At 41.5% G+C, this 13,273-nt stretch overlaps 1 protein-coding gene across 3 annotated transcripts in view; it reads right to left on the reverse strand.

Annotated features, from left to right (window-relative positions):
* KIAA1549L (KIAA1549 like) overlaps window positions 1-13,273 on the reverse strand; it is a 254,787-nt gene that overhangs the window by 121,213 nt on the left and 120,301 nt on the right. The window lies entirely within an intron of this gene.

A 13,273-nucleotide genomic window follows, 5' to 3' on the forward strand; every position in this document is an offset into this window, starting at 1 on the left:
ATACACATATATAAGGGAATAACTTTCATAACCCAAATTAATCCAGAAATGAGCAACTGGAACAAATTAACATAGGAAAAAGGAGGCACTATTGGGAAAGGCACCAGGAGCAGAAATATTTGGCTGAGTTCTACCTACCTTTTAAAAAAACAAGGTGATGCTAACATTATTAAACTAATTCAGGCCTTTGAGATATATAAAAACATCCCCGATTCATTTTATGAAACCAGTACTGCTTTAATATCAAAATCCAAAAAGAGATATATTAAGGACACAAAAAATAATCAAAAATGTAAATAAATGCAGGGCAGCAAAGCAAAAATGGGGGGGGGAGATTACAGTAAAAAGTAGAAACCCATGTATACTCCAGGATCACATATATGCAATTTTATAAAAAATGTATGTATATATATAATGATAAATCATTTAATGCACAAATGATCAATTAATAACTCAAAAACTTATAAAGTCCATGACAGTCCACACAACACACAAGCACTGCACAAAACATACTAGACACAAAAAGAGAATGTTAAGACTTTCCATTGCATTTGAGGCGCAAACAGTATAATCCTAGGCTAAACTCAGCTCTCTTCAGTGTTTTCCTAAAGGTTATTATTTGCAACCCCAACGTTGTGTCATCTACATTGTCCTGTATTAGGGACATCCAGACAAACTGACCGTCTTTAAAACTAAGAACAAGCAAAGGAAACCATGTCCCAACAACTGTTGCCATAAATATTGGTTCCACGAGACACTCTGAGGGCAAAGGGTTTTGTATTCAAAATAGCTTAGGAAATCTCTTCCAAGAGATTCACAGTGCAGACAAGGACCCCAAAGTCTCCAAAAGACTTACAGTAAACAGATGTTATATTTAATCTAGAAAATCCCCAAACGAGTTGACTGTGGAACTCTTTCTTCTTTTTCTTTTTTGCATGATACCAACTACTATCCCAAGGAACGACCGCTCTGAAGAACACGTTGGGGGAACTCTAACTTGAAATCCTTTCAGGGTATAAAGTCATTGCCCTTGAGCAATTTCAGACACAGAAAACCCAAAGAAGAACTGACGAGAGGACTAAACCCATCTTGGAATCTGAAAACATGCTCTTTGAAATTACACAGCTGGCCTGGCCTGTTTCACTGTCTGTTTCATCAGACTTATTCATGGACTCTTCTACTGATGTTCATCCCTTGAGACTGCATAAGACTGAGCCCTAAGAGATCTGTAAAGTTCTCTTAAATATAAGGGACCATCCTTATACAGACCGGCTCTAATGTCTTTTGGGGGTATTAAGTTGATTTAGGTAAAATGATAATATCAGCAGCTTGATTGTTTTCCCCCTTGACTGGAGACAAACAAGAAAAATGCTCTACTGGGAAGGCTGTGTGACACCCCGTGGATACTGATACAACTAAACTTTGAATCTCTGCAGGTGTCTGTGTGGGGGCCAAGAAGCAGAATATGCTGCCCCTATTCATGTCAAATATTATTATTCATCTTTAATTCATATTCATTGATGACTGATATAGATGTAAGTTTTACTATCACATAAGTGATATTCATTGGTTATGAATATCCTACCAGAACTTGTTAATTCAGATGTTTATAAAAAGAAATTATCAACCAACTCTATTAGGACTGAATAACAATTAAACAAACCACCTTTAAGGTAAAAAAGAAGAAAATATTTATTCTAAGTAAATAATTTTCAAATCCTTCAGAAGTGCCAAAACCCAAAAAGACAGCCAATATGTTCATAGCAAGTAATTTTCACAAATTGTTTGGTCTAGTGTTTACATATGTGGTCATACCAAGGTAACATTTTTTTAAAATTCTATAATTTAGAAGTTTCTGAGACTACATATTCTCTCATTTGGTATAGAATGGTAAGATCTACCTATTTTAAGTTTAAATTTATTCCATCAAGAAAAGTTTCACTTCTATCTCCCAGTGCCTTGGTTTATCTAGTAATAACCCAAATTGTTAGACATAATTGTTCAGCATTGGCAATGGATGTTCCCTCATCCTCCTCGACACCAAGACAATCTGTGACTAACAACAGATGAGATGTCTGGCCCAGAAGTCGGGTGCCCATAGAAGGGAAGCAGAATGCTGGTGCTCTCCCCACCTGGCCTACCCAGAACAGATTCAGATCTTGTCCAGGAGGAGCCTAGGACAGACTGCACACCATTTGGTCTGCAGGGGGGGACATGCCACATGTGTGTCTGTGTAACTGCCATCTGTGTGAAAGACAAGAGTCCACAATAAAAGTATCCTACCACAGACGTGAGACTTAGCCTCCCTACACTCATTTCATTAATCTGAGTACCTACTGTGTGCCAGATACTAGCACTTCCTGAACGTTTCCTGTAGTCCACTTCTGTCCTGTTTACAAATATGAACACATTTCATCCTCACAACACTACTATCAGGAAGATGCTTGTGGTGGTTAATTTTAAGTGTCAAATTAAATAGCAGGTGAAACAGGCCTCCCACCCAGGCATAGTGGGGTATTTGGAACCACAGTTAGGAAAATAAAAACCAGAGCAACTCAGGGTACTCTAAATTCCAGTTGACCTGTAAGCAGGACACCAGGACACACCAGACACCCACGTGCCAGGCACGTCTATCCCTACCGTCTTGGATCATCATGGTCAAGAAAAGGCATACCAGCAGGGGGCCCCTGGGAGGCTCAGTAGGTTAAGCATCTGCCTTTGGCTCAGATCCAGCCCCACGTCGGACGTTCTGCTCAGCAGGGAGACTGCTTCTCCCTCTCCCTCTGTGCTCTCTCTCACTCTCTCCTTCACTCTCAAATAAATTTAAAAAAAAAATCTTAAAAAAAAAGGTCTCTTGAAGTCAAGAGTTTCTCTAGCTTAAAATTTTCCACACCTCTTGCTCCAGTGTAAATTTAAATCCACGGATTCTTGAAGTTAAAATGTACATTATTATCCTCCAGATAAATAACATACATTTCTATCTTCCACTCTGAGTGGTTAGTGCTACTATTTTCACAGTAAATAATTGTAAGAACCACCGCCAGTGAACTAGTGGCATGTATTGTTGACTTCTTACAAATACCAAGAAGAACTAAATGTTTCTTGTGGCACATTGGTTGGATTGTTAATTACTTGTAATTGAGCCTCAAATCCTGGTTCTTTTCAAAAATAAAAATAATCAATAATAACAAACGTCACCGTAGCATAATATAGCATATTATATAGCCTCCATTAAGATCTATTTTCTCCTGAACTGGATGGAAATATTGAATAATTTAACCCAAAATCTATTTCAGCAAAGTGAATTTGTTGGCTGAATTGCTTGTGTGGTAGTGATACACATGTCTTTATTCCAAAATTTGAGGATTTATATCAGGCAGTTCCCTCTTTTCAAAACAGCCAGTCTACTTAAGAATGAATTCCCCAAGAAAAAGTGCTACACGTGTGAAAATATGTAATTTAAATCAATGCCAGAACTTTTGGGAAAAAAATGAGATTTAATAACAAAAGTAAAGATTATTTTATAGCTTTAATTGCAACCTTAGAGCATTTTAATGTTGCTGAACAATGAAACTAACTATATAATGTCAAAGCAACTAGAAAGCAAAAGACTAATTTTATTCTGTGAATCCATAAATCAGGGAATGTTACAGCTCCTGGGCTTATAGACACTTTACACAGGACAAGACCAGAGCCAATCTGCTTGAAAAGCAATTAACAGAGCAGATTAACACAAAGAGTCTCAAGATGTAGTCAACTCTGCTGTGATTTTATCTATGTCGATGAACTCAAAGATACAATTAATGTATGTTAAAGATCATACTCAGGGGAAATAGTAGAAGCTTCACACATGAGCCAGGAGTTCTGGAGTCCCATCATGGTTCTCCTACCTACTCCCTTTTAGACACGGAGCAAATCACTTTGCCTGACTGGGCCCCATGTTCCTTGTCTCTAACACAAGAGGGCAAAATCAAGTCATCGATAAGAGCCCATACATTGTGACATGGCTTAAGCCAAGAAATCATTTTCAAATAATTTTATCCCCCTAGACATAGATTAATCTTACCCAAGAACAATTTTTCTTTTGCCATGTCTTTTAAGTGTCTTTTAATCTCTACATTTCTCCCTCCTTTCCTTCTGTTTGCTTACAAGCTATCTGATGAAGAACCTGTAGTTCGCACACTTTGCACCGGGCGCAGGCATGCTCATGGTGTGACTCAGCATGTTCCTCTGTCCTCTCCATTTCCTTTAACTGGAACGTTGGCTCCAGAAATGAAAATATTTAAGTCTGCACTTTTATTAACTTGTCATACTTTAAAATGGAAGTCAGTAACAACAACAGGAAGGCATTCAAACGTTGTCTGTATGAACCACACCCCCACTCTTCCTCATGCATCTAGAGCAGTACCCCTTTCCAATGAGGAATAAAATGATGGCTATGTTCTCTATGAACACCAAGGTACCTATGCCTTAGAGATATGATTTTATCCCAGGTCTGAGCTTTGCAAAGGTTGTACATTTGTCTCCTTTATTTTAGACCTATAGCTTCCCTACCTACAGAGCTCTTAAACAATGAGGTGGGGCTCCATGGGGAGACTGCCATCACTATTTGCGGAAGAAGGCTTTGGGCAGAAATAATAAAAATATGCTGCCTTGGAAGTTTAAGCCCATCTCTCCTGGCAAAATGAATTCCAGAAGGCAACTTAAAAAACAGCAACCAGCGGGAAAGGCAGAAAGGAAGAGATGTTTCCTAGCATCGTCGTCGAGGAAACAATGGTGCCAGCAGCCATTACAGCTGCATCATCTGCAAAAATGAGCCCTCCGTAGGCAGAGCAGATGTTCCAAAGCTGTGTCATTCGTAAATATAGATGAGAAATGTAAACTGAAGACGTGACCTCACTCACTATCATATTTGAGGGTAACAGCAATTAGGAACATTGAACATAATTTGAGCTGAGACTGCAAGGATCTTTTTTCCAGTCCAAATATAACCGCAGAAAACATATTTTCAAGAAGTAAAATAACTCTCACTGTTGCCTGCCACCACACAGTGGCAAAGTGAGCCAGGCGAATTCTGAGGCTCCCAGACAAACATGGCTGATTCATCTTTGCTGAAAGAGCGGTCAATTCTTCAGCCACAGGAGAAATTAAAGGCTGGCCTGGACTTAGGTCGGGAAGTAAGAAGAGTTTTTGTAAAAGAATGAATAATTGGGAAGAAAAGGGCAGAGGAGGGCTTTTATTATGCTGTCTTTCAAAATTTCAGGGAATTAGGAATAATGGCTTCACATATCCCTCCTCCCTAAGGAAAGTATGAGGAAGGAAAGATGGTAGACATCTGGGCCTCCATTTCTTGCTCAGAGATGGCTAATGAGTCACGTCTCAAGGGTTGGTTGCCTCCTCTGATTGGCAGTGACTGCCTGACCTGTTGTGGAGGATTCTAAAGGCAGTCCTGGATCAGCAGGGAAGCATGCTGGGATCAATTAGTAATGTCTGCTATGGGTGCTGTACTTGCGGAATGACAGTCGAGTGAACAGATATTTAGCATCCTGGAAAAGGTGATCTCTAAGGTTTCTCCCAGCATCTAGCCTAGGTCCATTAGTTTTCAGAAAATGAAACCAGGCCCAAGGGTGACTAAGTGACTTGACCAAAGTCTAGCACTGGGAAAGTGTGAATGAGAGGCTACTCTTGGGCTCCCTCTGACAGAGCTCTTTCATGTAACATAATATGTTACTTTTCTGAAGCATCAACTGAGAGACTGAGAAGGAGAGAAAATGAAAGGAGGAGAAGAAAAGGGAGGAGGTGAAAGTATGGCCAAATGAAAAACAGAAAGAAATCAGCAGGATTCATAGACACAGGCCAGGAAATAGACATCATTTCCAGGCTGTCGGTGGGATGCAAATAAGCCGTTTCCACAGCTGGTGAATCAAGGACACTGACGATTTCCTCCTCGCCACCCACCTGAGGGAACCTCTTTGTATCAACTGCCCCTCTCTATCTCTGAGCATCAGCTCTCATAGCCCCAGCTGAGAAGACTGCTAATCACATGACTGTGGCTTCTTGATCACAGATGCTTGGACCAGGAATGGCTAACTGGTCCAATCTGGTCTAACTGAACTGTTCCCCAGGAATTGAAAAGTGGGACCTGGAGACCTTGTCATTCCATGTTGGATGCTTGCCTAGGGAAGTGACAGAAGACAGGAAGCCATGTTTGGTACACATATATGCCACAACAAAGAACGCTGATTTGGAAAGAGAGAAGAACAGAAGAGATGAGATGACTTGCAAGTGTGACACGCACAAGAGAGAAACTTAGAGAGATTAGCTGCTCCAGTTCCATATTTTAGGCAGACTCAGCCGTACTCCAACCACTGGGTCCACGAGAAACCCTTGAATGCTTTCCAAAATAGAAGGCTTTTTAGTTCAGGTGTATTCTGCTCCTTGCAAGCAAATATAACTCCTGATTAAGTCAATTAAACCCTGCTTGGTTTCCATTTTCTGAATGTAGTTAACACTGCTGTAAGGGAGGGGAAGATGAGAAATGGTATTTTATTAGGGGTCAAATGTTCTTAGGAAATCCAAATTAATACAGTAACATATTCCTTCTATCTACTAAGTTAAGCATTTGGGCAAGAAATCAAATTAATAAGTTATCGGTTATTAAAATCTATTTTGACCATTAGCTCCACAGATCAAAGTGAAACAAATTTACATTATTTATTTATTACCACACATTTCCCACATAACCAATCTAGAGTTTGGGCAACAAAATCCTGAAAACATGGCAGCCATTTGCTATTCACAAGTTACTAAAAATCCCAGATGGTAAAGCCTTTAAAATCAACTGCAGGAAAAACCAGTGTCTGTCTCCTGAGCAAGATTCTGGAGCCATAAAATTGGCTGGTGGCGTACAAAGAGTTCATAAAACTGTGATTAAGTAAAGCACCAGCAAGTGCTTAGGCAAAGCCTGTTGAAAGCTATTCCACAGGCTCCTTGTACAAACGCAAAATGATACCAAGTCAGGAGAAATCAACTTTTCTAAAAGATAATTCACTTTTGTAGATTTTTGTAGATTTTGTAGATTTTCAGTGAAGTCCTCCAAATCTGGCACAGAAAATGAGAACAGTGAGGGGAAACCCACTGGCGATGTCACCAAGGCCAGCGTTGACAATGGAGATCTGTAAAAAGGGTTGATTGGGGGCGCCTGGGTGGCTCAGTGGATTAAGCCGCTGCCTTCGGCTCAGGTCATGATCTCGGCGTCCCCGGATCGAGCCCCACGTCGGGCTCTCTGCTCTGCAGGGAGCCTGCTTCCTCCTCTCTCTCTGCCTGCCTCCTCCTCTCTCTCTGCCTGCCTCTCTGCCTACTTGTGATCTCTCTCTCTCTGTCAAATAAATAAATAAAATCTTTAAAAAAAAAAAAAAAAAAAAAAAAAAAAGGGTTGATTGGTCTGTGGCGTCCGCCACACATTCTGGTAAACTAATTCTCCAGACTAAATTTTTTATTGTTTCAGATTTTTTTAGTTTAGTTTTTTTAGTTTTAGTTTAGTTTTTTAGTTTAGATTCATCTAGTTTTGCTGAGTGTATTCTTCCTCTAGCTGACTCCAAAACCATGTTTAATCTCTAAGGAGATAAACCTCCGGCATCTTCCAGGTCGTAAGTCTTTCGGTAAACTCCACTTTCTAAGCAAGGTGCCCTTGTCACTGGTGCAGAGAGAGCTGTAGCTTCATTTCCCTTTGTTTACCTCCTTGGACACCTATCTGTACAGAAGCTTTAGACTGGGGTATGAATAAAATTATTCAGAACAGTTGGGGCAGTCCTGATTTCCACTCTCAGACAGGAGAGGGTTTTGTACAAAGTAAATGACCCATAAATGGCCATTTTATCCAGCTGTGGAAGACACTTTGGGAACATCTGTCTAGCACACAGCCCCTTCTCTACAAAATATTCTCTTTTAAAAACTTAAGACGCTTTGCTACTATCCTCTATTGCCAGCTGGCCTGAGTGTGAACACCAGGCCCAGGAGATGTCCTTCACTTTTGGCCTTGCTCCAATCAGGCCGTGTCTGGACCACACAGTCTTCTGTTGGTTGTGTGTGGGACACTGGACTCCATGCTGCCATTTCACGTTGGCTACTTGTAGCAGAGAAAGTACCATGGACCCAGAGAAACATAAAGGAGAATACAGAGAGAGAAGCAGAAATGAGAGAAGGTGTGGGGCAAAGAAAGCAGGACAGAAGGACAGAGACAGAATAGGAACTTGGTCAGTGCTTGATATGATGGTTCTTCTCTCACCAAGCCCAGATGTGCCCTCTCCTGGGGTGTACCCTCTGCAGCCTTCCAGTAAAATCCCCATCTCTGATTCAGCTCTTGCAAATGTCAATAGCAACCAAAGTCTTGACCATCCAAGTCTTATGCACAACTGCAAACCACCACCACCCCCAACTTTGTGAGGAAAAACTCCCACATCTCCAGTATAAGATTCCACTTCTCTATCAGAGAGTCTTCTACTGAGCTGGAAATACTTACTTTATTTCCATTTTACCCATTTTTGTAGTCCCAAATACCTCAACACCTGAAATTCACTTTTTCTTCAAGATGTTTGATAAGATTTTATTATAAATCTAGAGACTGAAAGGAAATATTCCCAGCTGACACTTCCGACCACTGTATGGGGAGAGCCTGGGAGAGGGTTGTCCTTCTGTCCTCTGTCCCTCATGTCCTGAGGTCAGCTGCACCACATTATCCATAGAACACTGTGGGAGAGGGCCAGGGCCAAAGTGCGACCCAGATGAAGGTTGCACAAGCTCAGGTTTCTCTACTCTGTGCAATGAGCTTTTAGGTTTTTTTCCCCTCTCTCTTTTCTCTCCAGTTTCAGTCGGTATGAACATGAGCCCTGTGATCTGACAGACCAGATGAAAGTCCCAGCTCTATATATACTTGCTGTGTGACCTTGGGCAAGTCACTTTACCTCTCTCTGTGCCTCAGTTTTCTCACCTATGAACTACCTCCCTCACATAGTCGGTGTAAGATGTAAAAGAGACAAAACGTTAAAAGGGTTTAGAATAGAGCCTGCCACAGAGGAGATCAAGAAGAAATGGCACACACACACAAATGGAGTATTAGTCATAATAAAGAAAGAAATCTTGCCATTTGCAACAACATGGATGGAGCGGGAGGGTATAATTACCCTGAGATCCTAAGTGAAATAAGTCTCGCAGAGAGGGGCACCTGGGTGGCTCAGTTGGTTGAGTGCCCAACTCTCAGTTTGGGCTCAGGTCAGGGTCTCAGGGTTGAGAGATCAAGCCCCGCATTGGCTCCCCACTCAGCGTGGGGTCAGCTTGTCCCCCTCCCTCCCCGTTTGCTCCCTCCCTGCTTGAGTGCCCACGTGCACATGCTCTTTCTCTCAAATAAATAAATGAATAAAAATTTTTAAAAAGAAGTCACTCAGGGAAAGACAAATATCATATGATTTCATTCATATGTGCAAACAAAGAAAAAAAAAGAGACAAACAAAAAACCAGACTCTTAAATATACAGAACAAACTGATGGTTGGGGAGGGAACAGGTGAAAAAAGTGAAGGGGATTAAGAGTACACTTACTGTGATGAGCACTGGGTACTGTACAGACTTGCTGAATCACTATATTATATATATATATATATATATATATATATATATATATATATATATACCTGGAACTAATATAACATGGTATGTTAATTATAATGGAATTTTAAGAATAAATAAATAAAATTTTGTTTAAAGATTTTACTTATTTATTTAATAGAGAGCACATAAGCAGGGGGAGCAGCGGGCAGAGGGAGAAGCAGGCTCTCTGCTGAGCAAGGATCCCAATGCAGGACTTGATCCTAGGATCCCAGGATCATGACCTGAGCCAAAGGCAGACACTCAACCGACTGAGCCATCCAGGCGCCCCTAAATAAAATTTTTTTAAAAAAGATTGGCTATCCTTTGCATAGGTGTGGCTATCCCTGTACTCTTGCATACCCTTCCTTTGGGTTGGGACAGAAGACACGTAACCGGTAAGCCTGCTTCTACTGTATAAACTAGGAGCACATCTTAGGAAATTGCTGAACAGTGAGAGAAAAGAACCTGGGTTTCTCTGGATGGCTTCACGAAGCAGAACGAGCTCCTTGCACTGAACCTCCTTTCTTTGGAATATAAATGACACAGAAATAAACCAAATGGTCTGGAAAAAAACGGCTATAATATTCATTAATCATGACCACCACCGCAGCATGGGAAGGTAAATATTTTAACAAAATGCTGGCTAAATCCAAAAGTCTAAATGTGTTTATTTAAAAAATAACAATGATGCCACTGTAGCATAATTATTATCACCATCCACTAAACTGTCAAGCATCTAGTCACTCTGAGAAAAATGCCAGGATATCTACCCTTCTTATCTACTTTTAAACCTAAATCTGATCATCCTTCAATGAAGATTTCTAGCAATAATATAACCAACTAAACGATCCAGCCACTGGAATTGTGCCGAATCATCTACCAGGTTAAAATCAGAATATTCTGAGATAGGCCTAGACCTACAGCTGTACCTTATCAAGATTATCCAGGAGAAATGGCTAACTAGCTTGTGAAAAAGACTCAGGCATATTTCTTAATTAGAAGAAGCTCTCCGGGTAAAGGATCATTCTCAACCTTTCAGTAGCTAACATTTATGATGTATGTACTTGCACCGTACCTGGCTAGGCTGAGTCGTTCAGATGCATTAGTTCATTCAAGCCTCATAGCGATGCTAAGGGAGATACTCATACCCTCATTCTACGGGTGGGAAAGCTGAGCTCAGACAGCTGAAAACCGAGCAGGTAAGATTTACAACTTAAGCTAGAGAGGGAGACAAGGCATATGAACTTGTAAAATTGACTCCGGAGTCTGTGTCCTTGACCTCTGCCATTGGTGCAAGGAGAGTCCACAGACAGGCTCTACAGAACACTCCAACACCAGTGTGTATCTGGGACTTAGATTTTACAATCATCCATCTTGGGTGCCAAGGCTTCGTGTTTTGTTTTATGAAGGACCAGAGAGCTTGGATTCACCCGGGCAACCATGAATTTCAATGTTGAGATGGAAGTGCGCACAGACGCTCAGAGATACCGCATGACCGATTCCCTGATCAACAGGGAATCCTCCCAAACTCTCCTCCAGTGTCTTCTAGCTGGACGTCTTGTTTCTTTCTGAAAAGTATCTGATTTTACGGAGTCCAGCTACTTATGGATATTTAACGTACATTATCTCATTAATCCTCCAACAACACTTTGACTCAGATATTATTGTCCCCATGTATCAGCTAGACTTCCATGCAGACAAGCCAACATAAGCAGGAAGGGGTTTACCAAGGATAATAAATAAATGGCTTAAGGAATGGCTTAAGCTTCCACGAACACACCCAAAGAGTCAGGATGCTGTAGAAAAGAAGCCAACGCAGTCATGCCTTTGCTCTCCTGGAGAAAGAGCCATAGCCGAAGTGTAGCCTTTGATTCTGGGTATCATGGAAGTACTTCCGATTGGCTGACCCTAGCTTACATCCAGAACCCTCTCTGTATGAGAGCCCTGGAAAAGTAATTTTTAGTTTTCCAGGTTCTGAGGTCTAACAAAGCACACTTGGAAAGAGAGGGCAGGAAATGGGGTTTCCAGTGGTGATTTGCCTAAGTTGGACTTGAAGTTGGGCTCTGTGACTCCAGAGCCCATGCTCTTAGCACAGTGCCATGCTACTCCCAATTACTTTCTTTCCTGTTTCTTGTCTTGGTGGTTCCCAAAACCCAGCTTAGCTTCTGAGAGCAGCCACCCCAGACCTACTGAGTCAGACTCTTTAGGGTCAAGGTTATCCACACATGAAAAAGCTCCACAGTTGACTTAGAGGATCAGCACTCGTTTCAGCTGGTTTCTTACCCACCAGGAGCTCAGAGCTGTCACATCTCCATGTTGTAGATGATTTTCATAAGCATCTCAGACTGCCTCTCCTCTCTGGCTATGTCCACATCCTCTCTAGCATCAGCACACCTCAGTTTTCGCAGCTGCTTGCCCCTGTTCTAGGAGCTCTTGTCTTTCTGGTGAACATCTCAGAAGCCTGAGTCCAATACTGGTCTCCCTAAAATCTGGTTACTTTAGAGACACACAGTCCTGGGATTCTAGAAGAAAGCCTCTCTATGCTGTCCAAACCATTCCCTATGATGTACACACATGAAAGCTCCTTCTGCAGTTTCTTGGTCCAAATAAGACGATCAGTTTGCTATAAGCAGTCAATTTCCAAAGCCTTTTTCAAAACCCCTTCTTACTTGGTGCTGCACATGCATTTCTCCCCTGTATGAACACAGCACCCGCAGAGCAATTTCTGAAGAAGAGAAGTGCGTCCACAGAGGTGTGTGGTGGAGAACACAGAAATTCCTGGTGGGGGAGTCTCTTCTACTCGCCTCCACTTTCTGAGGATAGTCACAGCCACATTCCCGAGGGCAGCCGGGGATGGCGGAGATAACCACATTCCTCCTAAACCTAAATCACACAGTGTCCTGGCTATAAATTCCACCGGCAGCAGCAGGTGTGTGCTGCAGAGAAATAGCTTCTGCAATGAAAAAAGTGACATTTAATGGATTATGCAGATCAACTAAAGCTCTAAATCATATAGCTCCTGCCTTAGATGATCTCAAGAACACAGGCCAAGCCAGAGGAGACAGCATAAACACTATGAAAATTTTATTGCTCCTGATGACCTTTTTATAGTTCACTGTGAAAATGAACATTAGCCTTCACTTCCAGAGAGGCCTCTTTCTGCTGCCTAACAAAGGCGGTGGTTCTCCTCGGTAATAATGTGTGAGCTTGCTTGACTTTGTACTTTTTTTTTTTTTTTAAATCGACTATAGTCCCTGTGTGGTACTTTACATCCCTGCCTGTGAATTATTTATTTTATAACTGGATGTTTGGAACTTTTAGTCCTCTTTACCTATTTGTACTTCTTGAACATCACAACCATTATCTGATGGGGTCCCGTTACCACCAGAAATAAAATAAACGCTCATTTTTAGCCATGGAGTGCGGGATGACAATAAAGGGGGAGCAGGTACAAGACCCACCAGAGGCAAAAGGCACAAACAAGAACTAAACTGGGGCCTAGAATAAGGTTTGGTGTTTTCTACTTGCAAATCTTGCAGGGTAGGCTTGGCCTTTCCTCCTTGAGTTAAGGTAAGGAAGGAATCCTTGTGTGTAAAGACCACGGGGGAAGACAGAGGTGCCAGGAATTCA

The sequence above is a fragment of the Meles meles genome, chromosome 8 (genome assembly GCF_922984935.1).
Source record: "Meles meles chromosome 8, mMelMel3.1 paternal haplotype, whole genome shotgun sequence".
Taxonomy (NCBI): domain Eukaryota; kingdom Metazoa; phylum Chordata; class Mammalia; order Carnivora; family Mustelidae; genus Meles; species Meles meles.